Genomic DNA, 17,507 nt, shown 5'->3' with positions numbered 1-17,507 from the left:
ATGATTAACTAGGGGGAAAACGTATTAGGACATTCCATTAAATTGAATGGAATAGCTTTTACCTCCAATTAATTTGACTGTGCTTCGAGGAATAAATATTTATATCCAAATATAAAAAAATGGGAAAATGCTAAGCTTCCCAAAGATGAAAGGCTTCTGACACATAATTTATGTTTTGTTTTTAGCATGGTAAGAAATGCCTCCATAAATGAATGGGTGATCACAGTTTTCCCTCCCCCCAGCTTCCTTTGTTTTGCCCCCAGTGTTTTTAACAAACCCATAATTGATCAGGTTTGTTAAAAATACAACGGGGGAGGGGGGACAGTAAGGCACAGGGAGAAAAGAAAAAGCCTGATCACTCATTCATCTAAGTGTTATTTCTATGTATGATTTTAAAAAACATAAAGCTATAATTGATTAGAGAGCCAAAATAGCCTTAAGGCACGAGATGCCAGCTAATCTTGGAAGCTATGCAGGATCACTCCTAGTACTTGGATGGGAGATCACCAACCAATACTAGGAGATCAAAGCTGTATTTCAGAAGAAGGAAGAAGTCATTATTGAATACATTGGATCTCCATGTGACTTGAAGACACATAGCAATTTGTCACGCTCACTTCAAACGACCAGCATGAACGCAGATCAAAGACAGCTGCTATCAAAACCAATCTTTATTGAAGAACACACGACTTGGAAAAAGTCGAGAATGACATAATGTTTACATACAAGCAATTTTATCACCTTGGTTGCAACGTAACATCACACGTAAATATCATCACCAAACCCCACCCCCTGTATCACATTTCTACTATTCCCACACAAACTACTCATTATAATTGTTATGATTTTCACCCCCGAGTTCCCATGCTCTGCTGCCAGGTGTTTTCATGAGACATTCAGGAGTGTTGATGTTATGGCTCCAATTCCAGGGCTTGCAAATTTAGCCCTGGGAATTGGTCCCATGACATGGCGCCCCCCTTTTCTCCGTCCTCCTCTTCTGTGCTTCCTCCATCACGACTCTGAAATAAATCAAACAAGAACACTAGGTATCCATTTTGTCCAAAGTACCCATATACTTTTTTAATAAACTGCGATGGAATACTGGATGTATTTTCCCCAAACTTTTTGGCAAGGACAATTGGAAAGTCACTTCGTTTATCACATCCTGTATCCTGAAAGGTCCAATAAATTTGGGGCCCAGTTTTCTTGAAGGTAGCCCCAATTTGATGTTTTGTGTGCTTAACCACACTAAGTCCCCTTTTTCCAATTTATCGCCTTCCACCCTTTTCCTGTCTGCGAATGTTTTATACTTTTTGTGTGCTTCTTTTAAGGATGCAGTCACCTGACTCCAACATTCTAGCATTTGGGTTTTCCATTTCCCTGCCCCTGTTTCTTCATTCTCTGCCCACCTTGGCAATTGGGGCAGAGGCTGAATCTCATACCCGTAAACTACTTCAAAGGGGGTTTTATTTGTTGCGGAATGTATGGTAGAATTAAAAGCTAGTTCAGCGAAGGCTAGCCACTTAGACCAATCATTTTGTCTCATATTAGAGTACATGTGAAGGAACTGCCCAAGCATCTGTTGAGTACGTTCTACCGCCCCGTTTGTCATGGGGTGAAAAGCAGAACTTAGGCTCCTTTCTGCTCCTAGCATTTCCAAGAATTTTTCCCAGAATTTTGCTGTGAATTGAACACCCCTATCACTGACCACTCTACTGGGACATCCATGAAGTTTGTAAATGTGGTTTATGTATAATTCAGCCAGTTTCTCTGCCGATGGTAGTTTAGTCAGTGCTATAAAGTGGGCCTGTTTAGAAAACAGGTCTAATACTGTCCATATGTAGCGATGTCCCCTGCTAACAGGCAGTTCTCCCACAAAGTCCATGGCTACACATTCCCAAGGCCTGGTAGGTTCTGCTACCGTTTGTAATAGTCCCATTGGCTTCCCTCCTCTCGATTTATTTCTGGCACAATCATCACATTGGATAACATAATTTTTTATGTCCTTTCTCATCCCTGGCCACCAACAGTGTTTTGCTGTCGCCTTCGTCGTTTTTGTAATCCCCATATGACCAGCGCTCTGGTTATTATGAAAACGATGCAAAATCTTAATCCTCAATATCGCTGGGATGTACAGTTTCTTTTTCACAAACCAAAATCCCCCCTTCTGCTCCCCTTTTTCCGCGTTGGATAAGATCCACTGATCTCCTTCATATGACTGCCTCAGTTCTTTTTCCCAACTATCTTCTTCGTCAAATTTGACAGTAGCAGTGCTCTCCCTTTGAGCCTGCGCTCTCGTACTGACAGCTAAACCCCATTGTCTTTCGGAAAATAACGTTCCCTCTTTTGCTGTGGTTATGTCCTCGTGCTGAGGCATGCATGAAAGAGCATCTGCCAAAACATTCTGTTTCCCTTGGAAAAACTTTAATTGGAAATCGAACCTGCTAAAGTATTGTGCCCATCTAATTTGTTTGGGGGATAATTTTCGAGGAGATTTTAAGTACTGGAGGTTCTTATGATCAGACCAAATTTCAAATGGGATTCCACTCCCTTCGAGGAAGTGTCGCCAGCATTCCAAGGCCTTTAATATAGCTAATGCTTCCTTTTCCCATATGGGCCAACATTTCTCAGTTTCACTGAACTTCCGAGACAAATATCCGCAAGGTTTTAGGTTCCCATTTTGATCTTTTTGCAATAGTACTGCTCCGTATGCACAATCCGAAGCATCACAATGTATTATGAAAGGGCTTTGAATGTCGGGGTGCTTTAGGACAGGTTCTTCTGTAAAGCGTTCTTTTAGGGTTTCAAAAGCCTTTTGGCATTCTGGTGTCCAGCTCAACTTGGCGCCAGGGGCTTTCACTTTCGCCGTCTCCCCTTTCCCCTTTGTTTTCAAAAGTTCTGTGAGGGGTGCGGTTATTTGTGCAAAGCCTTTTATGAATGATCTATAGAAATTTGCAAATCCTAGGAACGATTGCAATTGTCTCCTGGTTTGAGGCACTCCCCATTCTCTTACGTCCGACACTTTGGATGGGTCCATAGCTAACCCCTCCGGAGATATTCGATACCCCAAGAAGTCAATTTGCGTTTTGTTAAATTCACATTTGGAAAGTTTCGCATACAGTTTTGCTTCCCTCAGTTTTTGCAAAACTTCCCGGACTAGTTCAATGTGTTGCTCTCTGTCCTCGCTTACGATAAGGATATCATCCAAAAATATGAATACTCCTCGATATAATAGTGGATGTAAGATTTCATTTATAAGCTGCATAAAGCAAGCGCCGCCGTTTTTTAAACCAAAAGGCAAAATTTGATATTCAAAATGTCCGAATGCGCAGGAAAATGCAGTTTTCCAAGTATCCTCGGGTTTGATTCTTAATTTATGATAAGCTTCAATTAAATCAAGTTTGGTAAACATGCTCCCTTTCTTTAACACGGTAATCAGATCCTTTACTAAGGGCATAGGGTATTTATTATCCTTAGTAATTGCATTTAAATTTCGATAGTCAATGCACAGTCTTAAAGAGTTGTCTTTCTTTCTCCTAAATAACACTGGGGCTCCCAAAGGGGAGCTGGACGGCTTAATGAAGCCTCGTGCCAGATTCTTATCAATGTATTTCCTCAATTCCTCCTTCTCCTGAACAGACATGGGATACACTTTTGGTTTTGGTAAGTTTGCTCCTGGGGTTATTTCGATTTCTACTTCTATATTCCTTTTGGGAGGTAATTTACTTGCCTCTTTCTGATTGAACACATCCACAAAGTCCCTGTATTCAGGGGGCAATAGTTCTTGGTCTATTTCCCCCGCTTCATCTCCCTCGCTCTCTTCTTCTGCTATTTTGCTTATCTCCCATTGCGTTTGTTGCTCTTTAAATGCCAGGCTCTTTCCCCTCCAATCCACTTCGGGGTTTGCCTGTTCTAGCCATGGAATCCCTAGTATGATATTGTATGTGGCAATAGGGGCTATCACAAAGGATATTCTTCCTTCCCATTTGCCTATTTTACATGGGATTCCCTGTATTTCTTTCGTGGATACTTCCCCAGCAGCAACTGATCCATCTAGCTGCGAAAATGCAATTGGGGCGTCAAGCAGCGTTTGCTGGCATTTTAGCGCCCCTGCTAATTCCGGAGTTATAATGTTCCTAGAGCAACCACAATCCACGAATGCTCTACAGGTGGCCCGATTCTCTAACCCCGACAAGCAGATCGGCACTACCAGCATGCGTTTGTCTTGACTCACCAGCCTCTCCGGAGGTTCTGGGGCTCGCACCTCCTCCTCCGCTCGTCTCCCGGCTGCTGGCGTGGGCTTTGAGGCTTTGGGCGGTTCTCCCTTTCGGGCCCAACATTCTGCCGCCCGATGGCCCGTCTTCCCACATACAAAGCATCCCGGCTTAGGTCTGTTGTCGTCTCCTTTGAAGGGGATCCCCGGCCTCCCTCCGGGTCTTTCCTGCTTCCTCATTTCTCCCCGACCCCTCGCCACCGGTCTCTGCTGGCCGCCGCCGCCCCGGAAGCGCTTTACTTGGGACAGGGTGGATTCGACGCGCCCTGCCAGTTGAATCCAACCCTGTAGTGTCTCTGGGTCATCTCTGTGCGCCGCCCAACTAAATACCTCGGGGCGCAGTCCCTCTTTGAATATCTCCACTTTGGTCACTTCGGACCACTCTGGTACCCTTTCCGCGAGATGGAGGAATTCTTCTGCGTACTCGGGTACCGTCTTGTCCCTCTGCTTTATTCCTTTTAGTTGGTCTCGAGCCCTCAATTGCTCCAGCGGGTCTCTAAATCGGTTTTCCAGTGCGGCGAGGAATTGGGGCACTGACCTCAAGCACGGGTCGCGTCTGGCATGTAATTGTACATACCAGCTGGCCGCTCCCCTCTTAAGAGTATTACCAATGGCCTGAACCATGCTTCCTTCGGAGGGGAATGTGTGTGCATTGTCCTCCATGTATCCTCTGATGCCAATGAGGAAAAAGTTCAGTTCGGATGATTCCCCTCCGTATTCCAGTTTGAGCTCCTCTCTCCTAGGCATCCATTCTGCGGCCCGCTGCCTTTGCATGGGTGGTCTGGGGAGGGGTTGCATCAGGTTCCCCTGAGCTGGCCCTTTGATCACTCCGCGTCCCAGCCCAGCGGTCGTTCCCCGCGGCCCTCGGAATTCCGCTGCTGCTGTCGGCCCTTCCACCCATCTGAACGCAGGTCCTGCTGTAGCCCCCGCACTTCGCACTCCTTCGCCGTACGGTGCATCCTCCCCGTCTCCATGGATCTCCGGCTCCTCCTCGCCTTCCTCCACCAACCCGCTGGACCCGATCCCTGGTCCCAGCGGTCTTTCAACCCCGACACCCATTCGGGGGGTTGGGAGTACTGTTGGAGTTGGCGGTCTCAGAGTCTCCAAGGCTCGCTGGCGATCCTCCTCGCACGCCATCCTTTCTCGGAACTCCAGCTCCTGCCAATACTCCTCATCTCCACCGCCGCCTGTTGCCGTTGGGCTCTGCGTCGATGCGCGCTGGCCCCTCTGGCTCCAAGCCTCGTCCTTACTCGGCTCTCTTTCGGCACCGTATCGAGTGGGCTCCCTCTGGAGATTCTCCTCCAACAGCGGCACCAATCTTCCCACGGTTTCCGACAGCCTGGACAGGTTGGTCTCCAAGATAGACAACCGTAGGGCCACGGTCTCCGGCATGCTCCCTCCAGACCCCCAACTGGTCTCTGCAGCTGCTGAGACACCTCTTCCTCCTCTGGGGATCCTCTGGGTAATTCCGTTCGGTCTGGGGTATCCGGTAGAGGAAGCGATGGCTTGTAGCGTTTCCTCTCCCAGCGGCCGAGCCTCTGGCAAGGGCCCCTCTGCTCCTTTCGGGCTTTGATCGCCCCCTCCACTCATTTTCACTTCACTGCGACTCCGCAGGAGGGTGAGAATGGGATTCTCGACTTAAATGTCACGCTCACTTCAAACGACCAGCATGAACGCAGATCAAAGACAGCTGCTATCAAAACCAATCTTTATTGAAGAACACACGACTTGGAAAAAGTCGAGAATGACATAATGTTTACATACAAGCAATTTTATCACCTTGGTTGCAACGTAACATCACACGTAAATATCATCACCAAACCCCACCCCCTGTATCACATTTCTACTATTCCCACACAAACTACTCATTATAATTGTTATGATTTTCACCCCCGAGTTCCCATGCTCTGCTGCCAGGTGTTTTCATGAGACATTCAGGAGTGTTGATGTTATGGCTCCAATTCCAGGGCTTGCAAATTTAGCCCTGGGAATTGGTCCCATGACAGCAATTAATAGCTTTCTTACAACTGATCGTCCATCACTTTTTTATTTCTACTAGAAATGCCATGCTTCCTGTTATATACTTGATTTCTAGACTATATACTAATGCTGCAGCTTCAATAGGCTTATTATTTTCAGTTACAACTCTCAATTTAGATGCAGGGTCAAGGCATTCAATGTCTGTGTGTGTGTGTGTGTGTGTGTGTGTGTGTGAGAGAGAGAGAGAGAGAGAGAGAGAGAGAGAGAGAACAGAAAATAGTTTAATCTTTCGTAGGTAACAAAAGCCTATGATCAACTATTTTCATAACTCTTATTCAAGTAGCAAGAGATCTGTTGACCTCCAATGGTTTCATTCGCTCCTTCCTTTCACCCTTTCCTTAAAAAGATTAATAGAAATCACCTTAAGCCAGGTGTAAGAAAGGTATTGAGGTGTAACTGACCATTTACAAGCAGGCTGCACTGTTTTTATTTCTTACCTTTTTTTAATAGCCGTGTTTTACATTACTCTTTATTCTATCAATTAATTCTATAAAACAAGGCTGCACATGTTTTATTATTCAATATTATTTTAAATTGTCAGTGTTTAAATTGAGAAACTGTTTTTGTAATTGTTTATTGTCTGAAGATGACTTTACTGAGATCCATAGTCTACTTTCATGCAGCTTTACCATCACAAAGAGTTGGGGGGTGCTATTAAATAGATCCCTTAATGCACATCAGCGCACTCTAGTATAAATCTTTGGTTGGCAAAATCAGCTCCATAGAATGTGAATCACCGTGCAGACATGAAAAGCACATCAACATGGCAGGGCAGAGGGGGCACTGCATTCTGCAGATCTTGCAAGTCGCTTGAGGCCACCCTCTGTGGCTCTGAATCACTCTCCGGGTCTCATAAAGGTCAACCTAACTAGCAACACAGTGAAACTGGTTTCTGCTATTCCAGTTCAGAATCAACCTACAGGATCAGTGTAGATGTGCCCCTAATCTCCAGAACAGCAGAAAACAAACTGAATCCATCTTCAATATGAAATTAATTCAAATATTTTAAAATGGCGTTCATATCATCTTTTAGCTTTCTCTGCTCAAGGCTAAATAAATAAAATGCTTTAATGATTTAATCATAATATTTTGTTTGCCTATGTTTTTATTTGTTTTAATTATTTTTTTTTAATTTTTGTAAGGTGCCTTAAGTCTAATTTTGGTGGGAAAGTGTGATACAAATAAATAGAAATACTAGTAATATAAAGAGGGAGATTGTGGATGGAAGGAGGAAGGAGAGAGATAGAGATGATGATGATGATGATGATGATGATGATGATGATGATTTTTAAAAGGCCAGGGCAGTTGTGGTGCTAATTCCTGTTATGTTTCACCCATCTGCAGTTCATAGAGTCATGATGACACAAAAAATAGCAGCTACTTCTGTTTTTTTATGTTTATTTGCCTCTAGTGGTGCAGTGGGTCAGCAGTTCGAATCCAGGGAGCAGGGTGAGTGCCCGCTGTTAGCCCCAGCTTCTGCCAACCTAGCAGTTCAAAAACATGCAAATGTGAGCAGATGAATAGGTACCTCTCCAGCAAGAAGGTAACGGCACTCCATGCAGTCATGCTGGCCACATGACCTTGGAGGTGCCTATGGACAACACTGGCTCTTCGGCTTAGAAATAGAGATGAGCACCAACCCCCAGAGTCGGACACGACTAGACTTAATGTCAGGAGGAAACCTTTACCTTTAATAAATTTCCAGATAATAAAGACAAACCTGTCCACAACCAGAGTTGCTGATAAACCAGGGATGGCCTTCCTCCTATGTTTCAGAGACAATGTGTCTTCCTTTATTTCTCTTGATAACTGCTGAAGAACACCATGAATTGCCCTTAATAATATCTGGTTGTGTGTTTGTATGAGTTATACAGACCTAAAGAATGTCTGCTTCAAGAATAGCTGCTTGACTAAGCAGAGTACATATGTCTGTACAAACACAGGCACACAATTCTGATATATACATGTAAGGATAGTTAAAATTGTACGATGGGAAGGGAAAATCCAGTGATGACACATGCATTTAGCATAGCAAATCTTCTTCCCACTTAACCAAAAAAAAAAAAGCAGAGCTGGCAAGTAGCCCTGGGCCTCCACGCTTGGCAACGACAGATGTCTCTACGTACACAACACTTTTTGGAACAGCATACTGTTGAGACAATTAAGTTTCAAAGCTTCCTTTCTTTCTTTCTGCCTCAAAGCAATTGCTTTCATGACCAGTGTCTCAACATTGTATGTGGATTTTACAGCTTCCTTCATTCAGGTTCTTTTAAAATCCATTTGGCCTTTTCATAAATGACTGCAGAGTGTAGGCACACCCTAGTTAAGTGTATCTACTTTCGGCACATCAAATAAACAAAATCTCCTAAGGCATTTTTATTCACAGACTCCTTTGGAAATGCTGACTCACACTTTCCCTAGGTTTGAGGTCTTTTTCTGCTATATACATAGGTGTATGGAGACTCTGGGTTCAAATTACTTTCTACTTCTGTCAAGCATTTCTTCCCCAAATTCTGTTGTGATCATTTCAAAATGAGGCAGTCAGATTGCTTACCTATGAGCCAAATGGGCCCTTCACAACCATGGATTCTGTATCCATGGATTTAACCATCCACAATTTGAATTTTTAAAAAACTTGATCTTGCTATTTTATATAAAGGATACCATTTTACCACATAACTATATATAATAGGTCTTAAGCATAGGAGTTCGATATCCATGAGAGGTCCTAGAACCAAACCACAGCAAATACAAAGGGCCCAGTCAGGGCTGTAGCCAGAAAAAAAATTCGGGAGGGGTTTTGAAAATTTCGGGGGGGGGGTTGAACCCCTGACCCACCCACCCCCTGGGTTCAGACCTGTCAATATCTGCTTGAGATAGTGCCTGGAGGGACTCTTAATGTTTTACATCTCATAGACTTAGCATGGGGATTTGGTTAACCAGTTAAAATTCATGAGTAAACCAGGTTTTTTTTTAACCTGAAAAATTTCGGGGAGGGGGGTTTGAACCCCTAACCCACCCACCCCCCTTTGCTACAGGCCTGGGCCCAGTCTACTTAGTTCAGATCTTACCTCTTCTAGGAATTCATCAATTTGTCATAAGCAAGTCATTCCTCTCACATTCTTCATTTACATGTTCAGTAGGTACTAGGTAATCAACCTTACAAGGATGTTGTGCAAATATCTATCATACAATGCACACCTACCTCGAAGATGTTACATAAAGACATGTGTAAGACAGGAGTGTAGCCTTTGGACATTCTTGGACTGAACATCCCAGCAGCTGTAACCAGCATAGTCAACAGTTAATAGTGTTGGGAATAGCTGGTCAGCAACATCATTCTGCACAGTGGTGTAGGGTGCCAATTAGTACTATCAACCCAGATACTGAAAATACTTACATTTAGAGGGCTAAAATACCCAGTATCACCTAGCCAGCAAGGATAATGGCCATGTTGTCAAGAGAATTCTGGGAGGTGTAGTAAAATTTTCAAACTCTATATAAGACCACAAGCAACTGAAGCTGACACTAGAAAACGAATAAGGTCATCCCTTGCCCAATCTTTGTGGTGAGTCCAGGCTTAGTGATGCCTAAAGAAGACTTAATAAAGTAAGTGGGACTTAAATTAATAATAATTGATGCTACCCATCCATTTCCCTTTCCATCCAGGCCTCCATTTGAGATTCAGCCATGCCACTGCCCCATCCTGTCCCCTTTCTCCTATCACTGTAGTCGTAATTGGAGGCAACAGTTGGAATATAACCTGCCAGAATGGCATCCAGTCTAGGCATATACATCTCCCTGAGTAAATGCTTATTTGTCTGCTGGAAATGGAATATTTGAAAGTTTGTACTTCAAAGGCTCTCTACAGGGAACTGGAGAAAAAGAGCCACAATGCCCAATCCACTTGGGTGTCATTTGCTTGCTCTCTTCCCCAGCATAAAACTACTTGCTCAGCATAAAAGAAGTCTGCATGTTTGTGGCAGCGATACAATTTGGCCTCTATTGCAAGTCAATTCTGTAGGGAGGTCCCATCTGCAAAAGACCTCAGACAGGGCAGGCACAGATTGGTGAATGCCTCTGTTGAAAGGGAGTCCAGGTTTGAATTTTAAAATTAATCCTATAAAAATGTGGAAAATGTCTGGTTCACTTAAAGAGGTTTTGTTGACATGCAGCAGGGATATAATTAACTAGGAGTTATTTTAGTTTTTTGTACAACTTAAAGTTTTTCTTGTTTTTTGTTGGACAGCAAATTCAAGATCATGCTAATGAGATTCAATGGACAAAACATAAGTGAGCAAAAGTTCCAGGCACTTGTAACTTTATCAACTTTCCTGATTATTGCTTCTATCTTTTTCTTTTTTAAAAAAAACCCCTATATTTCCAAGCTTCCTGCTGCTTTTCATCACAACTGTACTACAGGTCTCTTCACCACTTTTCTAACCTCTTGCCAAGTCTTGCTCAATCAGAGATGCAAGTTCTACCATCCTTAGCAGTTTAATATCAACGTCTAAATATTCCTTATCTTGCATGTTTCACCAAATCCAATATAACTTAAACAAACAAACTTTTGCAAAGTTAATAAATATACTACTCTGAAAAAATCTCTCTTTACATTAAATTGGTCCAAATTATCCCATAGCTGTAATTTTTTTTCATGTTTGCCACCTGTGGGCACTCAATAATTTTTTTGCTTGCTTTCATGTCAATTGTCCATGTATAAAACTAAAGTTGAGATTATGGGTGCATCTATACTACAGAATTAATGCAGTTTGACACCACTTTATCTGCTATAGTTCAACGCAGTGGAATCATGAGAGTGGTAGTTTTACAGGGTCTTTGGCCTTCTCTGACAAAGAATGCTTGTGCTTCCCTCATTAAACCATAAATCATAGTAATCCATGGCATTGACCCATGGCAGTTAAAGTGATGTCAAACTGCATTACTTCTACAGTGCAAATGCACCCATGTATCTAATTCCTAAAGGTGAGTCTGCAATGTCACTTTCTTGTATACATTATTTGTGATTAATCTGCATTCAAGTGGTCCCAATGCTTGGTTGTTAACAGTGCAATCTTATGCATAACTATAGGAAAGTCTTTTAGAGATTGATGGGGCTCATCCATTGGTAGTTGTGTATAACAGCCTGGGCAAGATGTGTTTCTCCAGATGTGGTTGGACTGAACACCAGAAGTCCTAGCCAGGAAAATTAATTGTGAAGAATACTGGCACTTGCAATCCACCAAGATTTGAAGGGCCATGTGATTCCCATGCTGATTTAGAACACTACTCAGTACTAGGTACATAAGCCAGACCAGTTGGCACTGTTTTAGCCACCCCTTGCAAAAGAATATTATTATCCTCATAGAAGGAGTCTTGATGGACCAGAACAAAGGTCTGCTTGTTCTAGCATTCTGCTTCCCACGGAGGTCAACCAGGTACACTGAAGGCAAAAACATCCTGCTCTTCTTGCTGACCAGCAACTGCCAGTCAGCAGCATACTTGCTTCCAAACCTGGAAGTTCCATACAACAGCCACAGCTATCTGAAACTGGAAGGATAATGTTTGGGGAGTGGTATATAGCTCTCAAAGCCCTCAACCAACAGAGAATCTGAAAGTTATAATCCTATCAAGTAAAAGTTCCAAGATTTGAAGATTACCAGAAATTGGTCCTCTTACATGAATTTGCCTCCTCCCTTTGTTGAAGCTATCTAAATTTATAGCCATCACTACATATCTTGTGGCAGAAAAGAACTTAAAAGGAAACCCCTCTTTTCATTATACAACAAACCCCAAAATCAGTGCCAAATACATACCTTTCAAATACATAAAACACATTTAAAACAGTCCAAATGCAATAAAATCAATCTAGATTCCTAAAATCAATTTCATTCAAGGCATGAAAAAGTTATTTCAATGGAACTTAAAGGAAATCACAGTTGCAGTTTAACAAGTGCAGGATACAAAAACACAGGGAGCCTAAAATTACATTTAAGATGAATGAATATAATGACATGCTGAAATTGTCCATGACTAAGCAGTGGAGAGGATGGGACTCTTGGGAAATGCTAAATTAATTTAAATCACCTCTGTAAGTCAGTGAAACAACATAATGAACAAGTTTAGTGCCAGACTAGTTCTTGGGGACTTTTTCCATGCAAATAATACAAATCAGCCCATGACGTTCCATGCAGATAGGATCTGGCAAATGTGCCAAGCTCCCTGTTTTACTTTGATGTTGCTCCAATAAGATAGCTAAGGGTTGTTTTTCTTCTACCCCCCCTTAAAGTATAACCATTTTTATTTTAGACTCTTTGTATGAAAAATCAGTCATTTCACAAATCTGACTTCTGTGTCTAGAGGAACACACTCCCCAACCTTCCCATAATACAGTTACTCTTTTCCTCCCCCTCAATACACTTTTAAATTTGGCTAGAAAGGCATGGAGTAATCCACAAATCCACTGCTCCAATGTAGTCCTGTTGAAATCAACAAGTATTTATAAAGTGCCATTACATCAAGAGAATGTTATCACAGTCAGGGATAGATTAATTTGTTGGACTCTGGTTGTTCAGACCTACGTCCCATATTAAAATCAAGTCTCTGGAACATCATAAGTTCAGAAATGCAACAATTGTTTCTGCTCCACAGCCTTTGGAGATTGTGGATCACAGAGCCCTTTAAGAATCTGATGAAAGCCAAAGCCCCAAATGCATATAAGCATATGTAAACAAAAAAGTATGTACAGTTTCTATTATTATACTGGAAATATATTTCTTATAAGAATGAAAACAAAATTCTCGATGAACTGTCGAAAGGACTGAATTTGTATCTTAAAAATCACAATGTCAGGAAAAATTCAAAAAAGGGAATTGAAAGAAGGGTCTTTTTGGGGGGGTTTTTATGCCTCCCATTCCCACCTTCAGAAACCCATCTATAGTTTTCCCCAGATTCCAGTTTAAGAACCCCTGATCTAGTATCACATAGCTTTCCCACTGTAATTTTCTTTTGAATGATGGGAGTGACTTACAGAGGCACTCCCATATTATTAATTCACTAACAGAAGTAGCCCTCAAGGATAGCACTGCATTTATTCAAACAAGCATAAAGCGTTCAAACTAATAAAGCAGACAATTTATTTTATTATTCTTGCGTCTTAATTCCCAGTGTTGCTGTATGCTTTCTTTCCTAATATAGAAGGTTAGCTGTGCAAACAGAACAATAAAATGTACAAATTGTATCTATAAAATTGACTGGCAACCTATCTATGCAGTAAGGCTGTGGCTTGGCATCCCATCCCACTCTCCTATAGCCAACCACAGTGAAACTTACTTCCAAATAAACATGTTTCGCCTACATTGTCAAATCACTCAAGGCAAGGAGCCATATTATGAAAGGATGCAGCACTGACTCAATCCCTTGTACTTTTCTCCTTCTTGATTCTCCAGTATCTTCAGTCTCCCTTTCCCTTCCTGAAACCACCTCTTTAGGTTCCCAGCAATTGTTTCTTTTGTGCCACATAGATGGAACAAATATCCTAAGTGTCCAACAAATGAGTCCGTCCTACTTCTGCTTTGGCAAAACTTTCAGACACCTTCCATGATCTACCAGCAAATCCAGATTATAGTCCTCCACTTTTCTTATCCTTGTATTGAGGGTTTTTGGTGGTCTTCAGGTGCCTGCAGTGCCCGGTTTGGAAATCAAAACTTTTGGGATGTTTTATTGTATTGTATTTTGCTTGCCAATAAGTCTGTTTTCTTGTATGTCGTGTCAGGATAAACATTTTGCAATTCAAGACCTATACCACAAAGGCCTCATGGTGACAATGGGTGCCTCATTTGAAGAACTGCATGTGATTGTTACAACTTTCATCTACTCATACTTGTAAACACGTCTAACCTAATCCACAAATCCCATGAAATGTAAGAATCAGAGCTAGGAAAAGGGGCTTTTTGGAAGCACAATCCCCACAGCAGTGTGGCTGAACTGCCTATGGGGATTCTGGTATTTGTAGTCCAAAACATAACACACCCATAATGTGGTGTGTCTGGGAGCATCTACACTGGAGAACGAATGTGGTTTGACACCACTTGAACTGCCTTGGCTCAATGTTTTGGAATCCTGAAAGTTGTAGTTTGCTGTGGCAGCAGCACTCTTTGGCAAAGAAGGCTTGGAAAAGGACAACTCTCATGATTCCATAGCATTGAGCCAAGGCAATTAAACTGGCATCAAACTGAATTGATTCTGCAGTGTGGGCACATGCTCTGTGTACATACATGTTCGGCATAGGGCTGCTCTGGATCCTTTTCTCTTTGTCTCTTTTTGAATATAAGTTGTCTTTTATCTGTGCCACTCCGGGTCTTCTGCCTATCAGATGTGTGTCCACTAGTCTTTCAGGAGAAAATATTTGCTCTGTCGGAAGATTATGTGATATTTGTATTCTAAGCCTCACCACAGTGGGTTTCTTTAAATAGAAGCTATACTTTACTCCTAAATTGCTTAAGGCAAAGGAAGCAGAGATGATGTTTATGAATGTTTAAATGCAAATGGCACTGAGAGTGAATGCTATGCTAGCGAACATCAAAGGCTCGCCAAAGACTCTGCATTAATGAGCCTCTTTGTTTCCTGGATCACAGATTACAACAGGTTTCCAACTCATTGCCAAGGTTTTATCTCCATTTGGGAGGGCTGGAAATGGCAGACGACTCTGTGTGTGTGTGTGTGTGTCGCCGCTGTTTTTCACCTTCGAAAACGAGGAGAGAAGAAAAGATTTGGGGTTTTTTTTAAACTAGCAAATATTTATGATTCCTTCCCCCTCCTTTTTCACTTCTTTTCCCGTTTTATTTGCGTATGAAAAGAGGGAAAAAAACACGCTTTCAAACTGTTTAATTTCACAACCTCTGAGGATGCCTACCATAGATGTGGGCGAAACGTCAGGAAAGAATACTTCTGGAACATGGCCATACAGCCCGGAAAACATACAACAACCCTGTTTAATTTCACCCAGAGAAGAATATCTCGCATCGTCTCTGGGCTGGTTTTGGCCAAGAGCTCTCTAGACATCCAGGCAAAAGTAACTTCGCGTTGTTCTGTCCCAGGGAGATCAAAGGGAGTTGCTACGAAGGACTCGAACAGAAGCAAACAAACACAAACCCCGCCTCTTTATTTCGTGTGTTTCCATAAGTGTCATTAATCCGATGTAAATATACTTAGTTTAAAACCAAGACGAGAGTTGTTTCTGAGCGACCAGAAAATAGAGCTTCCTCCCTCGAAGAAGCAAAATCTTTTTTTAAAAAAACCAAAAAACTGGAGATGCTAAAATCAATTGAAATGCTTGAAAGTGACAATTAGGCGCCGGGCTGAGAGTTGAGAAGAAGGAATGAAGGAGGAGGGAGCCCTTTGTGTGTAGCGAGAGCCAGCTTGGTGCCTTGAACGACGGGGTGCATCCACACCAGGCAGGGGCAAAATTCAGCCCAACAGGAGTTTTGGACTTCAACTCCCACAAGTCCTAACAGCTCACTGGCTGTTAGGAATTGTGGGAGTTGAAGTCCAAAACACCTGGAGGGACAAAGTTTACCCATGACTGGTCTACACTGCATTTTGACACCACTTTAACTGCCATGGCCCACTGCTATGGAATCCTGGGAATTGTAGTTTCGCAAAGTCTTTAACCTTCTCTGCCAAAGAGCATTGGTGCTTCTCAAACTACAACTCCTATGATTCCATAGCATTGAGAAATGGCAATTAAAGTGGTGCCAGACTGCATCTAATGTGTAGATGTGCCCCAAGACTCCCATGTAGCTGAGCCTCCTCATCAAGGAGAAATGGATGATATGATCCAGCAGGAAGAAATATCAATGGAACGAGTGTAGTCGAGCCTCCTCAAATTAGAAAGGCTGCAATCATTTCTTATTGATAGAAGTTTCGGAGAGAAAGGGTGGGGAAATCTCCTTGCAAGTACCTTCAAGGAGGCAACGCTAATAACAACCTGCCGGTGTCCAGACCTTCGCCTTAAAACTCTTCTGGGGACAATTTCAATGAACCAAATCTGACGACCAGTATTAAAAAAACTCTAAAATCAGGACAGTAAATAAGGAACAACACTCAAAAACAGAGGAATTCCAGACAAGAAACGATCAGGGCCAGCTAATCACCTCCCAACAAAGGATTCCCCCAGGCAGGAAACAAACAAGCTTTGAGGCTGAAAGGCTATTCAATGTCAATCAAGGTGGTCAATTGCACCATGCACACTTGCCTCAAACATACAAGAGTTCTTTCTCCCACCCTGGACCTTCCACAGATATATAAACCCCGCTTGCACAGACCTCACAACCTCTGAGGATGCCTGCCATCGATGTGGGTGAAACGTCAGGAGAGAATGCTTCTGGAGCATGGCCATACAGCCCGGAAAATTCACAACAACCCAGTTCTGAGAACGCTGAGGTCCTCTTTCCCATTTTCCCATCGCCCCGACGTTAGATTCCTTGGCTTTTTGGAAGTGTGTGAATGCCCTGTTTGTTGACCTTGCAAGGCAAGTTGGAGCAACTCACTGTTCTCTAAAATCCCTTGTCAATTAAGATGCAAGGCTCTGTCTGCGCTATCCAGTTACGTCCGTTCAACATCACTTTGACTGCAGTGGCTTCGTCCTCTAGGTTATACTAATATTTGGCATTTGTCAAAGTGCTTTAATTCTAGACAAGTGTAGAAGATGCACCCTTTCACGTGGATCCCTTTAGAAGTTATGAATGAAGAAAGGCGATCCTGCAAAAGCCATGGAAGGCTCCCTCCCCAGCCTTTGCGCCTCTTCCTCAAGTTGGTGCCCTGAGAGCCTGACTTTCGAGGCGCTGGCGCTTAAGATCCGTTGCTGTGTGCTCGACGCCTGAAGAAAGCCATTCCGCGCTGGGCTCCTGCCACAGGAGGGAAAAAAAGGACACGCCGGACATCCCACCTGAGGCGTGCAGACTCTTTTGGTGGGGCTTCCTTGCTCTTTGCGTGCCTTCAAGCCGTTTCGGGTTTAGGTTAGAAGTGTGGCTGGGATTCCGAAAGGGAGGCCCGTCTTTATGTCGAATGGGTGTTAATGACCATGGCCATCGTTCCCTTGAATGGGTCAGTGTCATTCCTGGAGGGCCAGTGATTCAGTGACTCCCTTGCCTGATTCAGAACAAGGGGCCCATCCTTAAGGCAAGAAGAAGCA

The sequence above is a fragment of the Anolis carolinensis genome, chromosome 2, assembly GCF_035594765.1.
Source record: "Anolis carolinensis isolate JA03-04 chromosome 2, rAnoCar3.1.pri, whole genome shotgun sequence".
NCBI classification, from domain to species: Eukaryota; Metazoa; Chordata; class Lepidosauria; order Squamata; family Dactyloidae; genus Anolis; species Anolis carolinensis.
This window is presented reverse-complemented; position numbering follows the sequence as displayed.